Here is a 17136-nt window from a genome sequence, read left to right as displayed (position 1 = left end):
GTGTTCCAAGGTCTCTCTTTGTGATTTGTCTAGGCAAAAACGACAATGAGCCTGATCTTTTGGAATTAGATTTCTTTTTGCCAACAAATCCGCAGTTGGCCACAAATTTAAACGGAATCTAAGAAATTGTTGTCTAATGTGAGAGCTCGGGCATTTCAAAAGATAAGGTTCTGTTGTGTGCAAAGCTTTGGTGGCAAAGACCCGAGTGTCAAAATCTTTGTACTTCAAACATAGACTGCGCGTTTTTGTCCAATCATATAGATAGAATTTTTTTTTAGCTCGGCTTCGATTGTGTATGATTAAATCTAGAGTGATGGAGGCATCGGCAAAGATATGGAATACGCTATTGCACCAACTCTTAGTAAACGCATGATTCTGAGCTAAAAGATGTTGTGCTAGAATGCCGAGGAGTCCATCAGATGTGAGACCTAATATACATTTTCTAAATAAAGCACACATCCTGCATTCATTGTGTGATTTCAGGGAAGGAATTTCTAATTTGTGCCGTATCAGCGGTAGAGGCGTACACTTAGGTAGCTGGAGAATCTGTTTCCAAAAGCGTGCCTCTAGAGCTTGCCACCAGCTGGATTTCATGAGCAGCTTGGTTTCCGAGCCATAACACAAGGCGGGAATTACCTTTTGTTGGTAAAAAAGAAGAATATGTTTAAGCGTGAATTTACCATATTTCTTCTTTAAAACTTTTGCCTGGGTAATTAACCTACAGAGTTTCAATTGTATGTCCTCTTCCCACTCCTGTGAGGAAGCAGAGGCCTGGATGATGACCCCAAGATATTTGTAGGAGGAGACTTGGGACAGAGGGGCGTTGTGTAGATGCCAACAATGGCGCTTTACCTTTGATTTACCATGGGGCGTACATGTCATAGTTTGTGTTTCATGGGTGTTAATTATGAGATTGTTGCTAGAAACATAAATAGCCAAGCAATCCAGTAACTTTTGTAGCCCAGAGGGCGTCTGTGAAATGAGGATCAGATCATCCGCATAGACCAAATGAGTTATGGTGTGGGACCCGAGTTTGGGGGAGTCACTTTTAGTAGCTTGTAGATTAATTCCAAGATCGAACAGAAAGAAGTTGAATATGGAGGACGCAAGAATGCATCCCTGCTTGAGACCTCTCTTGGTCGAAATAATGGAAGAGAGTTTTCCTGTCATGGATAATCTGATCTGTACCGTTGTGTAGGTATGGAGCAGCATTACTAGAGTTAAAAGTGAGATGGGACACTTGTGGAAAATAAGTTTTTGTTGTAAAATTACTCTATCTATGGAATCAAATGCAGCTTTAAAGTCTATGTATGCTAAATATAATGCTTGGTTCTTATTCGCATATTTAGATCTGAGAGTGTTAAGAGTTAAAAGATTGGGACAAGTTCCGAGGCCGGCAACAAAACCCGCCTGAAAAGGATCCCTTAGATTGTTACGAAGGGTCCAAGAATTAAAGTCCCTGAGAACAATTCTGGCAAAGATTTTACCGGGTGCGTCTAATGCGGGTGCGGCGGAACAGAGCGATCCCCTTTTTTGTAAATGGGGACTATTATTGAGTGTGTCCAGGAAGGAGGTAACGACTGTGTGGTGTTAATGGTGGTAAAGATCTTGTGAAGAATTACGGCCCATCGTTCAGGATACATTTTGAACATATGATTTGAAAGACCGTCTGGGCCACAAGCACCGGAGTTACTGATTTTTGAAATAAAAAATATAATGTCATCTAGGTCAAAGGTTAGATGGAAAGCTCTCCGTGTATCAGATGCTATCAAGCTAGGAGGGAGAAACGGACAAGCATACAACGCCGTGAAATGCTTAATCCACTCTAATTCAGATACTGGATTGGATTGCAAAACAACTTGTGGAAGATGAGTAGATTTATTTAGTAGGGACCACACACCCATAGCAGATTTAGTTTGAAAAGAGGAAAGCATGGCTTCCCCATCGTGTTGGTACATTTGGATTTTCAAAGCTTTAATGGCATTTTTGTGCCTCGTCTTAATGGATCTTAGGGTGGATGCACGGTCAGCTGCGGGAGCGTTCATGGCCTGACGTTTCAAGGCCCTCGTATGAGCTTTTAGTAATTGTACTTGGGAATTGAAGACGTGAAGTCTAGGGCCTGAGGTAATTGGAGCCCCCTGGAGTTTGAACGTTTTGGGTTGCTGGAAATATTGTAACAAATTTGAATAGTGAATAACATCAGACTCGCTCCTAGTTTCCAGGACTCCATTTAGCTCACACAAGGAACTGGGGGACCATCATAGGCAATTGCCTCCATTATTGAGTGTTAAATTTTGATGAGTGTGATTTTCAACGAGTTTGGTACATGGGGACTGAATCGTCCATTTTACAACTAATTGATTATGATCACTATTCTGATTTGGGATCACTTGAAAGTGGTCCATACTGGAAAACATTGAAGCGTTCACATAAATGTAGTCAATTATGGATATACTACATCCTCTCTTCCAAGTGAACCTAGGAGGTGTATCGGTTGGAAAGGCTCCATTGAGCATAATTAGATCATAACTATTCACTAGGGCCATCCATTTGGATAATCTAAGTTTACTGGAGGCACGCGGGGTGAAGCAATCTAAATTTAGATCCCCTGCAACGATTATGTTAGATACTAGTGGATCGAGGGCCACCAAATTAAGAAGATTTATGAAGGCCTTGAAAAAACACCCATCCGATACACCAGCTACATTCCAATATACATTGATCAAAGCATAGTGGCTTGTATAATAGGAAAGTCTAATCATTTGAAGATACTGATTTGGGCAGCACCATTCTTGAGCGGCCATACCACATCCCATCTTGATTACTGTTAGAAGGCCAGAAGTTGGTCTTCCAGAAATCCCTTGTTGAGCTGGATTTAAGAAGACTTGATGATTGTCCCACAGTGGCACTGAAGTCATCCACGTTTCTTGAAGTAGAAGAATATGATGAGACATGAGGTTATTGTTGTTGATCAAGTGTGAAAAGCCTCTAGTATTCCAACTAACAAGCGATATAATCTGTTCGTTGGTCTCAGAGGCTAGCTAATGTGATTTCAGGCCTAAAGAATGATGAGAGGCACTTGGAGTTGAGGCCTGATTAGTGGGATGCCGTGCGGGGCGTGCTGAAAATTGACTGAAGAGTGATTGGTTTGGTTCAGAGCTAACGTGTTGAGGGTATCGATTGAGAGGACAAAACCCAAGGAAAATAATTCATCTCTGGCCATCCAGATTAAATTCTGGATGGCTCGCGAATGAATCCACATTCTGACAGAGTTGGTGTTTTGCTGAGGTGCCAATTCTACCAATGTGATGTCAGATGAACCAATGTCTTCAAGTGAACGAAGGTCTGAAAAAATTGCCAGGAGAGACCTTCGGTTCAGAATGTACTGTGGGGAAGGACTGGGTTTGCATGCTAGTAATAGCGAATAATTGGCTGGGGGTTTTCCTACGGATTTTCGAGGTAAAGGATTTGAGTGGGAGGCGGGGAAATTTGTTGGATTCACACGAGAAACAACAGTTGTTTGTCTCGATTTGGTAAGAGACTGAAGCATGCCAATCATTTCCGGGGCCATTTTCACCAGTTGCGCATATGGGTCTGGAGTAACAGCCGGTTCAGCATTAGCAACAAGGGGATGGGACACAGTATTTGTGGGTCTTTGGGATGAGGCGTCAGGGAGATTATTATGCATCGTTTGAGGTATATTCGAGAGTGTAGAACTGCTAGCAGATTTGGGAACGATTGGCCCATATGATATAGAGGACATATAGACGTCAACTGCTTTCTTAATCTCGTCTCGATAAGCTGCATCATGATTTAAATTTGAATCAGAACTGACTCTGTCACTTGGGGCCTCAATCATTACAACTTTTTCAGTGGAGGATTTGTTGAATGTGGGCTCAAGTTGCTGATTGGCAATCTCCACTAGTTGATCTAGAGGAGCATAAATTGTAGGGGGTTGAGGCAAAGCAAACTCAGTGCTTAACGCTTTTGCTTGTTTCATTGCAAGATATTTATTTGTAACAGATCGTGCAGCATTGCGTAAGGTTTGTTTGGGCAAGTTTAAGTTTTTTATGAAAGTTTTAGATTTGGCAGTATTAATTTTGTTCTTACCAGAGACATTTTTCTGAAGTTTGACAGCACTAGGGTGATTTTTCTTATTTTTAGAGAAAACAGTGTACGTTTCTTTCATGGGGGAGGACTGCTGCACTTGAGGTTTAAGCAGGCTTTGGTTCTTTTGCAACACATTTGGTGATGTGCCGGATGTCAAATCAATTTTTGCTAGAGGACGTTTTTGCTTTTGTTTACGAAGACAGGAAGAGATCTGGTCTTTTTTCAAGCATTTATAATGAGGAGAGATTGCGTTTGGGTCGATGTTCAGACCCGTGGCAGGGCACACAAACTCTACTGACGTTTCAAAAGGGCGAATAATCTGTTCAATGAAGGGCAATGCCTGATCCGGTAGTTCCTCTAGGTCTTGGAGGATAGGGACAGAAGAAATTAATAGGCATTCGAGATCTGGAGGGCAATCATCAGGTTTGGGTTGTGGGTCAGAACGAACATGGTCAGATCGAAGGGCCACGAAGCTTGAATTTAATGAGTGTGGACCAGGTGGAAATGTATTCAAAGAAGAGAGCAAGACTGGTTTTGGATGCTCGAGTGACCACTCGGTTTGCCATGAATTTATTTTTTCCAGCAACACCGTGTGGGTTTGCAACTTTGCTTCCAAAGTATCATACAATTTGGTTAAAGTTGTAAGAGTGACATGGAGAGCATTTAAGGAAAACTGTGAGAGAGCCGAATTGCATTCAATGTGGTTCGCTAGCGGGGGTACAATTTTGGGGGATTGTTTTTTACATAAACATTCGGGAGGTGGGAGTTGAATACAACTGAAGGCAGGCGATGTGCTCGGGTCAGCATTAGCGATTTCAGTAGGGGCTGCTGTTCTTCGAGGAGTGGGGGCACAAAAGGAAATCTTTGAGATGGAAGAGCCACAGGTCGAGAACATAATGGGAGATTTGGATAGATTATCAGACAGGGTTCGAGGAGAAAATGCAGAGTTGGACGGATTAAGATCAATTATTGCAACGTCAGATGTATGTGGCGCTGTGGGCGAGAGGTTATGGAGAAGCTCGGCAGTGGGAGGCACGTTTTCAAGAATGCTACAGTCAGTGATGGCATTCTGATCAACCCGACAATTAGCTGCCGAGGCGCCAAGAGGGAGGTGCAAGTCGTGATCCATGGCTGCAGAGATTTGGACTTGTGGAATGGATGTATGACTCACAGGATGTGCAAGGGCTTGACGAGACAAAATGTTCATTTTTTGCAATAGTGCCTCGCGAGAAATGGCGTCAGACGCTAGCGTATGACACTCGACTACGGAGGCCTCAAGAGTACGAGGTTGAAATTCTTTGCAAAACTTCCGTATGTCCGGAGAGCTCGGTTTCTTCATAGTAAGATTAACAGCGCGTTTGAAGCGCAAGGTTTTTGGGGTTGAAGTGGAATTTGCAAGCAATTTCTGGGAGTCCTTCGAAGTGATTGCCCCTGGATCAATCAATAAGCCCATGGGCATACCGGTTTTGAGGGTGGGAAACATTCTGCAATTGACTTAAAAAAAAAAAAGAAAGGAAAAAAAAGAATACAAAGGAAAATTAATAATAATGACCCAGCAAGTATCCACGGGCCCCACGGCGCCGCGGCGAAGCGGCAAAGCGGGACTTCTGGGGACTTTCTGGGTGCGCGGGCGCGGTGCGCGCAGTTTCTCTTAAATAGCTCTGCCTCTAAATCTGGGCTGCAGAGCCTATATGGAGAGAGAAACGTCGTATTAGAAAGTTCGTTGGCACTGTATGTGCAGATGAAAGTGTCAACAAAGGTAATCACCTTCTGGACGTCGTAACGTCGTAGTGCTTCCCAAAAAGTTTTCCAAAGCGGCAGTGAAGCAGAGTCTCCCGCAGCAAAGCGGGACTTCTGGGGACTTGCTGGGGACTTGCTGGGTGCGCGTGCTTTTCTTTGCCCTGGTCCCTGTCCCATGTTTCTAAGGTGTCGGCCCTTCCCCTCTCCCTCGTGTGTGTGGCTCACTTTCTCTCTGTCCCTCCCTCGCGCCCGCTTTTGCTCTGGCGAGGCATGGCAGGGCGAGGAGAAGGGAGTGCACAGGCCCGGCTCACCAGAGCAGTTTTGCTTTGCTTGCCCACCGCACACCCCTAGTCCCCCAGTAATAATTGAAAAGTCAGTTACCTGGTCATGGTTGGTTTACAGCTAAACAACATAGCTTAGCTGATATGGTATGATGTACTAAACTGTGTTTGGTTATTTTGACCTTCACATGCACTCGGCAAGAATCTCTATTGCACGCTGTTATAGTGGAAGCATGTTTTCTGTGAACGGTCTTGGCTCCTGACAAGTTCCACCTTTTTCTGTAATAATTAGTGCCAGGGAACCTATACTGGCCCTAGTTAATCCACCCGCTCCACGTGCTATCTTCCTGGCGACAGTACTCTAAGAGCTTGTTTTTTTGTAAAGTTCGGGTCGTGCAACTATTTCACAACATGCTGCCCTATTTATATATATGATCTTAAGTGTGTGACAATGTGAAACGAGATGGTGCTTTTCAAAGGCTCACAAAAGTGAATACTACACGATGTGTTTGATAGCGTAGATTGGTGCTACTGTTAGAAGGCTGCAGTGCTTCACGGTGAGCAGCTGTGCAATGTTTCTGAGCAGCCCCTACAGAAGGTCTCAATGCGAGTGACCGTATCAAGCACGATTCCGGACGTTTCAGAAAAGTGGTCCGAATGCCTTTTTGTAAAGTTTTTACATCGTTTTTTACTCGACAGCGATCGAATTGTGAGAGTGTTATTGAACTATAGGAGACCATGTAAAGCCCTGGCCCCAAGGGCAGAGCCCCTGACCGCCCAGGCACAACCCAAGCACTGCCTACTGTGCCTGGAGAAACGTCCACTGCAGCAAGGGCTCAGCTTAACAAGTTTTGGAGAGGCGTGGAGAGGGCCAGCGCCGAAAACTCTGCTTGAAATATGTCTTTCATTGGGAAGGAGCCAAGCAGACTTTCAGAAATCCTGCCACGCGCAGCAGCAAGGCAGAGTGAGGGCCACTGCGGAGGGCGTGGTTATGCTATTGCGATGTACACCGCACACCGCTGCCATGTGCATGGACTCCAGCCTTCTGGCGGATCTGAAAAGGAAGCAGGGCTGCGAGGGCTCAGTTAGTGGGGTTGGTTGGGGAAAAGGCAAGAGAACTAGGATGTGCTGTTGGCTGTTGGTAGCTGCAGCTTGGAAACACCAGCCATTAAGCACATGGCATTTGTGAGTTACTGCCAGATTAAAAGTCAAAATGAAGTTTCATAATGTATATGATTGCCATTTGGGCCACGCTCAAAGGTATCTGTACTGCAGTAGGAAGTCTTTGTTGCTGTACATTCATAGACAGGTTGTAGCAATTAGCATGCTGGTGAAGCATGTGGTTTCAGCGTTTGCTCCCTTTTGATTTGTGTGGGGCGAAGGTCCAGACCGGAATACATGCAAACAGGCTTGATGTTTTACAACTGCCCTTCGACGAACTGCCTGGGCGAATCTGCCCTGTTGGGAAGGAGAATATTGCGAGCCAGTGCACGTGCTTGGTGGCCAGCTAATCTGCCCAAAATGTGCCTGTTGAGATAGGGAGAGCTTGCCGGGGGCCGATACGGGCACGGATCCTAATGATGGTCATCTTAGGATGCAAGACCACAAGAAACCCAAGACGTGATGAGCAACAATGAGGCTAAAACATACCTGGGGTGTTTGTGGTCTTGTGCATAAGGGATGTGAACTAGGTGTTTAGGCTGGAGTGCCCTTTTTGTGGTGGGACCGACTAGAATGATTTTCATATGGTCGTACCCACAGGCTGAAAAACAATCATCTGGACTGTTGCTCAACACAATTGCCAGTGTTATGTTGCACTGTCACGTTAATGTGATTTATACTGAACACCGCTGGCGTTTCATGACTCCAGGCACTCAGTGGTTAAGATTCATTCCTAACCGTCCAGCCAGGCAGCAGCTTTCACCTTTGCTGCTTTCACAGGTGCCCTATCAGGCACTCACTAGCAAGACCGACGGTACACGAGAGACCAGCCCACGACGCGCTATCCCCCTGAGGCTGCATTGATGGCGGCATCCCTTTTCCTCGCCGCGCCTTGAAACACTTGTGTGTTAGGCGCATTATAAATGCCATATCATATCATATCTCTTGGTTATTCTATGTATGCTGTGCACTTCAGCATCCCTAAAATTATATTATTAAACATGAAATAATACTTTATTTCAAAATTGGTTATCTTATGCACAGAAATCATCCTTGGTCTTGTTAAAAATTGCAAAATGAGTTCCTGTTTTTAAAACAAAAAACATTGCATTGTAGTTTGGCCGCTAGTATAGTTCAGCCTGGATGATATGAACAAAGGAGTTCTTATCAATTTTGTTTTTAAAAAAGAGACATCAACCGACAAGCACTTTCTAAAGGTTGATACCCTGCAGGCTGTTTTGCTGCAGGTGTAAGTTTGGACTTTGGAGAAGGTGTCTGTTGCACGCTTTCCCCTCCGCAGTTTAGTTGCCCCATTTATCATATGTATCTAATGATTTCTTGCCAGTTGACAATATCGCCTTCCCTGCCACCTATTTCTTAGTGCTGAATCTTCAGAGCCAGGTCCCCCGAGTGACTACTATGCAGTGATGTATTCCCTGTTAAAGACTCCAGGGGCTAGATGGTTGCAGACAACGTTTTCTTGCGATGTCCCCCCCCCCACCTATACTGTCCAAATGCAATAGCTTTCTAAAACCCCCGCAATCAACAAACGAAACGTTCGCGATTGCACAAAGGAGGATTGCAGGGCATAATTCACAATTAGAGTTATTGATAATGTGATATGATATGATAGTGTTTTTATGTAGCGCCTATACACAATGTGTTTCAAAGCGCTTAAATACAATACAACGCACATTTTGGGGTCTGAGGAAAAAAATAAGGACTTGCACCACTATCAAAAAAGCCAGTTTCAACAACTCGCGAGTGATGTTAGGAGACTTTTTGGAGAGCTGGAAAGATTTCTTAGGCTGCTGATGGTCATCCCTGTAAGCACATGTGAAGCGAAGAGGAGTTTCAGTGCTCTTCGTCGCCTAAAAACATGGCTGCGCTCCACAATGACACACACTCGTTTGAACAGCGTTGCTGTTCGCCATGTGCATCAAAGTCGGCTAGTTCAGGTGTCTTTAGACAGGATTATCCAGAAATTCATTCAACGAAATGAACGTCATCAGGCTACATTTGGACACTGACTATTTCTGAAAATGGCTTCTTCAACCAGGTTCAGTCTTGGGTAAGCTTCTGTTTTCTCTCTTTACGATTCCTCAATGTCTTGCTTTTGCTCCTCTTCATTACTGGCCCTTAAACATTGGAATGCACTCCTCTCCTTCTCTCTCGCTCCTCTTTTCCACACTTCCCTTCTCATCTCAAAACACATTTGCTGGCTTACTGATTTGGTTGTTTCATTTATTTCCAATTGAATTGTACAGTTTCTTTTACTTGTTAAACACTTGCGTTTGCTGTTCTATACATAAAATATAATGCAAATAATCAGGGATGCACTCTATTTGTGTAAACTGTCGGTACATCTGAAAAAATCAAAAAAAGATGTTGCAAGTAATTAATTAAATCAGAATAAGTAACCTAATGCGCTGTTCTTGCAGTCATCCATTTTATTTTATGTCTATATGCTTGATTGAGTCAGTGAACTTGTGGCAATAATCAAACACCAGCTCCCTTCAGCCTGCTTGCAGGCCCTCTTTAGGTATAGGGGGAGCAGGCTCTTTTACTGTTGTCAATCCAGTGAATTGTAAAGACCAACTGTGGTGTTATAAGTTTCAGAAGACTGGCGTGTCTTTAGAATTTAATTTTAAAGATACCCATCAGTCTTATGAAAGTTATAACCGAGCGCGTCAGCAAGGGACTCTTGTCGTGTAGTACTTTAGTCTTATCCCTCAGTGCCAACGTCTGCCCACTCCACCCTGCCCCTTTTATTCAGTTGTCATGATGTCCCCCCCTCAACATTTTCAGCAAAATGACTCCACTGCTCCTTATAAAGACAGGGACACACAGTGTTCTGGTGTTAGGGTCCGCTTGTGCTCTGGAGCGCACACAGCGTGATGCCCCTATTATTCGGAGGACGCGCAGATGTTAGTCTCTTACCTCTGAAGGCGCCGTCACAACCTGGAGTATACAAGCCTTGTAGTAACAGGCGTTACTCCCACCCCTTTCCAATTTGCCATACCAGGATTCTAACCTGTGATCTGAAGGTTACATGCAGATCTCTGCAACAGGCAGATTACCCCATGGGCTGCATTATTAGGATTGAGCCAGCCATCCGCAAGACTACCCGTGAATCACTGCAGCAGATTCACTTGAGATCATTTTACTCAAATTTGGACCTGTGGCCTGTAGGTTACGTGCATAGCTCTGCAGTAATGGTGTTAACCTCTGATCAATCTTACTGGCAGGTTATGTACATGTTTCTGCAATGGGTGCATGGTCTTGCCCATCGGTAGTCAAGCCTGTGACCTACAGGGTACACACGTATTCTTCCTTAAGGAATATCAGCCAAGGAAGCTGTTTTACTGGGATTAGAACCTGTGACAGCGCTTATCACTTCAGCATGTGTTAAACCCAATAAGTTACTCTAAAAACCTATTGAGGGCTCTTTTTACAGCTGTCAAAAATCCCTCCATGTCTTGCTAGCTCGACGGGGGTTCTTTTTAGCCTATTTTATGCATTGCTGGTGCAATTCTGGAGGCCTTCTATCTACCAGAAGCAAAGACATGTATAGACCTGAACTCTTACGGTGCAGGAGGGAAAGAACCAGAAGACAGTCCTTCTCTGTCTATGCTTCAATACTCTGGAACAACCTCCCTGTAATCACCAGACTCGCCCCGTACTTCTACATTTCACAAAGGAGGTCAAGACCTGGGCCCCCCTATTCAAGGAATGGCTTCTCCCTAACACCTAACCTGAGACTGGGCGATCTGCTCCTCCCCCTGGTTGCTTGCAGATTCCTTGCTGCTAAATTGCCCCTCCCTTCTCCCATTGTTAGCGCCCTGCTCCCTTGTATCTCTTCTTCCCTCACCGTGTCCTTCCGCCGATGATTTGTAAAGCACTCCATTGCTTCCCGCAGTTAGGTCCATGCTGAATGACTACAATAATAAAATACCCTAAATATTTGTAGAATGCAGTGAAATTGGACAATAATTGGTTATCACTTTCAGTCTGAATGACTTTGAGGAAATTAATAGGTGTAGTCATTACCCAACCTGTTGGTATTTGTTTTACCAATGTCAAAAAGGTTGAAAGTGCAGGTCACTCAGTCAGCATTCAAGTATGTGACCTTTCATGCTAGACAGATCTCTGCAGCAGGTACATTCACCTATGAGCTATCATACCAGAAGGAAGGATGTTCATCAGCTGCACATTAAAATGCCTTGAGCCAAACATGTTTTAAGAGTGCTGTTAATGTTTCAGTCCTTACACACTAGTGCACACCAAAAGCCAGGATGTAGGGGGCAATGGGAAAGCTCAGATTATAGCTTTAAAGACTGAGGGAGGTGGGGGGATAATGACTCGAGGGCTATAAGCTGGGGAAGGGTCATTATTCCAAGTGATGACCTCTCCTGGGTTCTGAAGGGCTGGTTGCGCATAGAGGTAGTAGCAAGGACATGTTGCTGAGTCTTTGTGGTGAAGCATAAATTAAAAGCAGGGTAAATTAAATGTGGTCTGTAGTGTTTAAATAACATGGATGTCTTGATAAGTTAAGTATTTTAATTGCAACTTGGTTGAATTGGAACTTGAGCATGAATTGGGCGTCATGCAAAAGTATACAGTTTCTCTATAAGAAAGTGAAGGCCTTTTCGAATGTATTAGCTTTCTCTTTCGTGTGTTAAAAAGCATGTTGCAGCGAAAAAATAAAGTTCTCAGAGAGAGGAAGTTTCTTGTTGAAAAAAACCTTGCCCTTATATTGCATTGTTGTTACTCTGTTGCTGAGCATGCATTCAATATCAGTAGTTACTGACTGCATTCTAAACATTCTAATTGGCTGAGAGGCGGTCAATAACGATCTCCACGTGCTAATATATTTTATAATCGGGTATTAAGGTACATTGCAAGCCAGGACAAGGGAGCCCAGTGAGAGCTTTGAGCATGTCTCAGTATTGATATGACAGTAGATAGCCGAGGCGCACTGTGAGAGGTGTGGGATAGCAGTGAATATTGCACCTGAGGATAGCAGAGCAATGCAGGGGACCTATGGATATTCCAGGGCTGCGGTAGAAGTACATGTAGCTCATGGAAGCAGTGTATTGTGAGAGTGGAGCTCTTATTGGGTGGGCCAATACCAGGAGACAGATGCTTAAAGCATCTCAGGAAGCAGTACATTGCAAGAGGAGAGCTCTGCGGATGTCTCGGGTATCCCCGTACATGGATCCAGATGCTGACAGCAGCCCAGGGCAGCGGTGCATTGTGGGAGAAGAGCTCAGTGGGTGTCTCAGTACCAGAATACAGATGCTTACAGCAGCCCAGGAAAGCGGTGCATTGTGGGAGAAGAGCGCAGTGGGTTTCTCAGAACCAGGAAACAGATGCGTGCTGCAGCTCTGAAAAGAGGCAGATTGCTAAAGGGGCGCTCAGGGGGAGTCCCAGTACTAGGGTGCTGTATTCAGATGATTACAGCAGCTCAGGAAAGTGGTCAATTGTCAGAACTGTGGATTTCCCAGTACTGGGACGTACTTATAGTGCTGGTCAAAAAAGCATTGCACTGAGTGAGCTATGTAGCTGTCTCACTAAAAGGATATAGATGCTTGCTGGGGCTCAGAAAAGTGATGAACGGTCAAGATCTGGGGAGTTCAAGAAAGAGGTGCACTACGAGAGCTCTATGGGCCACTCAGTTTTGGGATCATAAGTGAATGCCACAGGTCAGGAAATACTACGAGTCAAGTTAAGAGGTGCATGGGGAGAAATCCCGGGATCTCTCAGTGTTTGGACACAAGCACATGATGGTGTCTAGATAGAGGTGCATTGTGTCAGGCCTGTGATCGCCTTAGTATATGACGTCCAGTCTGTGATTCAGTTGAGGATACAGGTGCATAGCAGGAGCGCTGTCAATGCCTCATAGCGGTGAATGGAGTAGGTCAGGATGGAGGGTGAGTGGGCAAAAGGTTTACCACAATAGTGTAAATGTTTAATCAAGGAAATTGGGTGCATTTGAAAAAAGGTATACCCTACAAGACAGACCATAATTATGTTCATATTTCGATTATCCTCCTCAGATGGTGACAACATTTTTCAAATGTATGCCAGAGAAAAAAGAAGCATGCTAACAGGTAGGATCTCCTGCAACAGAAAAGGTCCATGGAGTTAGAATATGAGTTTTCTGTGGAGCAGCGGGAGGAATTAATGGGAGAGATTTTTCCTGCTAAACTGGATCTCAATCATCGCCTGATACAGCAAAAGATGCGTACGTTAGGTCTCCTTGAGAATTATGTTTGTTGGGGATGTGGTAATGAGAGAGGGACCCTTCACTGGATGCTCTGGAGTTGTGCGAGGGTGAGGGGTTTCTGGGTGGAAGCATTACATAGATTAGACATGATGATTAATACCTGTATTAAAAGATATCTCATTCGGAATATACTTCACCTGGATACAGGGGGTTCGGGAGTCACTAGGAATCGACCAGACTGTATAAACAAAGCTCTGGCTGGAAAAGGCAGGAACTGAGCACTGGATGGCAGATGCTCTTTTTGGATCTGAACATTAGAAGGTGACGGTGGAGAAGCAAGACGGAGGGGATTTGTACCTGGACTTGTGGGCCCTGTTAATGATCTTTGTGGGTAAATTGAAGAGTTGCATGATCGTTTAAGTGGAATTTTGGCGGGCTTATCTGCTGCTATAATATAACATATAATATGTATGGCCAGGTCAGGAGTAAGGGAACGCCCGGCGGAAATGCTGCTGCTGGAGGCTGAGCCTGTTTGTGTGTTTAACTGTGTGTGCGCATGTCTTGCGCAAGTATGTGAATGAAATATGTATTATACAAATAAGTGGATATGCACTAGAGCTGTAACTCAAGTGTTTGGAGAGGGAAAGTTCAATTGTGATGTAAGGCTGGTTTATGCCCACTCCTTTCTTTCTGTTATTATCCAGTGATATGCCTCTTTATGCCCACTCCTTTCTTTCTGTTATTAGTGATATGCCTCTTTATGCCCACTCCTTTCTTTCTGTTATTATCCAGTGATATGCCTCTTTATGCCCACTCCTTTCTTTCTGTTATTAGTGATATGCCTCTTTATGCCCACTCCTTTCTTTCTGTTATTATCCAGTGATAAGCCTCTTTATGCCCACTCCTTTCTTTCTGTTATTAGTGATATGCCTCTTTATGCCCACTCCTTTCTTTCTGTTATTATCCAGTGATATGCCTTTTTATGCCCACTCCTTTCTTTCTGTTATTATCCAGTGATATGCCTCTTTTTACCCACTCCTTTCTTTCGGTTATTATCCAGTGATATGCCCCTTTATGCCCACTCCTTTCTTTCTGTTATTATCCAGTGATATGCCTCTTTTTACCCACTCCTTTCTTTCTGTTATTATCCAGTGATATGCCCCTTTATGCCCACTCCTTTCTTTCTGTTATTATCCAGTGATATGCCTCTTTATGCCCACTCCTTTCTTTCTGTTATTATCCAGTGATATGCCTCTTTATGCCAACTCCTTTCTTTCTGTTATTATCCAGTGATATACCTGCTAAATTGGTAAAAAGCTGCTACATATCATTCTTTTGCTTTCAAGTTGACCTGGAATGTATTCCTCTGTATTATTTTTGCTATTATGTAATATTTAAAATGTAATGGAAAAAAAGAACACTTTTTATATTTTCAACAAACAAACCAAAGAAATTGTAAAACTGTATTGTCCGGACGTAGCATAAAAGGTACTTTGTGCTATGAATAATGAGGGCCCGATTCATAACTTGGCGTAGTGAATGTGCCAAAGAGCACGATTCACTGCGCCAAATGAGGAAGCCCAGACTCCACCAGTATTCTCAAGTGGGCCTGGGCGTCCTCGTACAGCACGACAGTGCACCTTCAGGATTCCGCCTGTTTCAGTTATAACGGGCGCGATCCTGATATCTCGGCAAAAATAACGACATATTCTTTATTTTACAAATACGCTGCAGGGAACACAGGTATATATAAACACTTTCCTATACACCAAAGTAAGCAGCTTCAATGTTGCAGAATGCAACGTTGAAGCTGCTTGCTTAGGTGTAAATGAAAGTGTTCATATACACCTGTGTGTTGTATATGAACACAGTCATATACACCAAACAAGGCTTCTTGTGGCACCCCTCCAGTATAACGGCACCAAAATGGTACCGTATATGTGCGCGATTTTAGCACACATATAAAACTGGATGAGCGCCACAAGAATACTCTTCTAAAAAGTGAGGTAACGAATGTGGCGGTTGCTAGGTTGGTTTCCAATCCATCCTAGCAACCACCACATGTTTCCGAAAGTGGCACATTCCTACTGACTTCGGAAGAATGCGCCACCTTCAGAATAGGTCTTAAGTACCGAAAAGGTCGTAACCCTTCTAACAACCTTTTCGGTACTTAAGACCAGGTTGAGAATCGGGCCCCCAGTGTCATCGTTTGCGCTGTAGGGAATGCCCATACCGCCATTTCCCGCTGGAGAGTAGCGCAAAGCAATGCATGTTTTGAACCACTATCGAAGGGCTGCACCGCCTTATCATACATGTACTTTGGGTTGTGGAGCAAAGGCCGCACGTTCAAATAACGGGCAAGGTACCCTCCTTTTCAGGTAACAGTGAGAAATCGGTGTAACCTAAATTTAAGCAGTCCAGTATATTCAAAAGTTTATTTCTGATCGTTGTAAAGAATTTGAGGCTCATGGCATGAACGTAAGTGGTGAAGGATCATGGGATTCGTAATCCAAAACATCTGGAGGGACGCAGGTTGCAGACCTCTGCTCTACTCACATGGCTTATCTTTCTCACAAGGCATACATGTACGTCCTAATTTGGGGGTACATCAAGCCCTGTGCCTCTCACTAAACCCTCACCCCCATGTCCCAAGAGAAAAAGTGGGGGAATGGTGGAGTGGTTCATGTTCGTTTTTTCTCTTTGTTTTATATAGTAGCTTTTGTATCTTCTTGATACTATTCTGGATTACCTTACGCATGGTCATGTGTGTTTTTGGTACAATGATGATATGATATATGATATGATAGGTTATTGATAACACGCTTAATACCCAGAGGTTTCTAAGTGCGGACCCGGGGATCGAACCTGTGTTGCTCCGTGTTGTCTTGCTTCCAAGACGAGCACGTTGTCTCTAGGCTATCCTCCGGAGACATGAATTGTTTTCATTGCATTTTCTATGCTCTAATAATGAAAACAATAATTAAGCTGGTGAGATAGTTCAGCGGGTTGAGCGCTAGCTGCTGCGATCTGTGTGTGATCTGCAGGTCGGAGGTTCGCATCCTGGCAAGGCCAACTCAGCCTTTCATCCTTCCGAGGTTGATAAATGAGTTTCAAATTGGGTTGGGTGATATTGTATGCAAGTATGGTCTATGGAAAGTGCTTTGGCTAAAGTGCTATATGAATAACACATCATTATCAATGTATTTGTATGCAAAGTCAGGGCTGCATTTGACTTGTTGCAAAGTTCACGTCCATATGGTCATACATTGGCCACCCCACAATTCTTTGCCTATGTTTGCTCTCCTAAGCGAAGTGACTTTTAGTTTGCAAGAGCGGTTGCAGCCATTCCAGTTGAAATTCCTCAGGGATTTACCGATTTAACGACTAGAGGTTGTCTGGAGAAGACCTTGGCCCCGATATCACCTCTTTACAGGAAGTACCCACCCCCATAGTGGGCCATAGAGGTGCAGCTGGTTTAGTTGGCCGCCCCTCTGGACCTGACCCAGCTCCACCCCTGGAGTGGATACAGGAAGAGGAGACGTGAGTGCGGTGCTTCCTGGGAGAAACAGCTCACAGCATGCAGGGTTTAGAAATCCATGCTGCCACCAGCAAAGT

Source organism: Ambystoma mexicanum, chromosome 4p (genome assembly GCF_040938575.1).
Source record: "Ambystoma mexicanum isolate Mex_15411 chromosome 4p, UKY_AmexF1_1, whole genome shotgun sequence".
NCBI classification, from domain to species: domain Eukaryota; kingdom Metazoa; phylum Chordata; class Amphibia; order Caudata; family Ambystomatidae; genus Ambystoma; species Ambystoma mexicanum.
Note: the sequence above shows the minus strand (reverse complement) of the source record.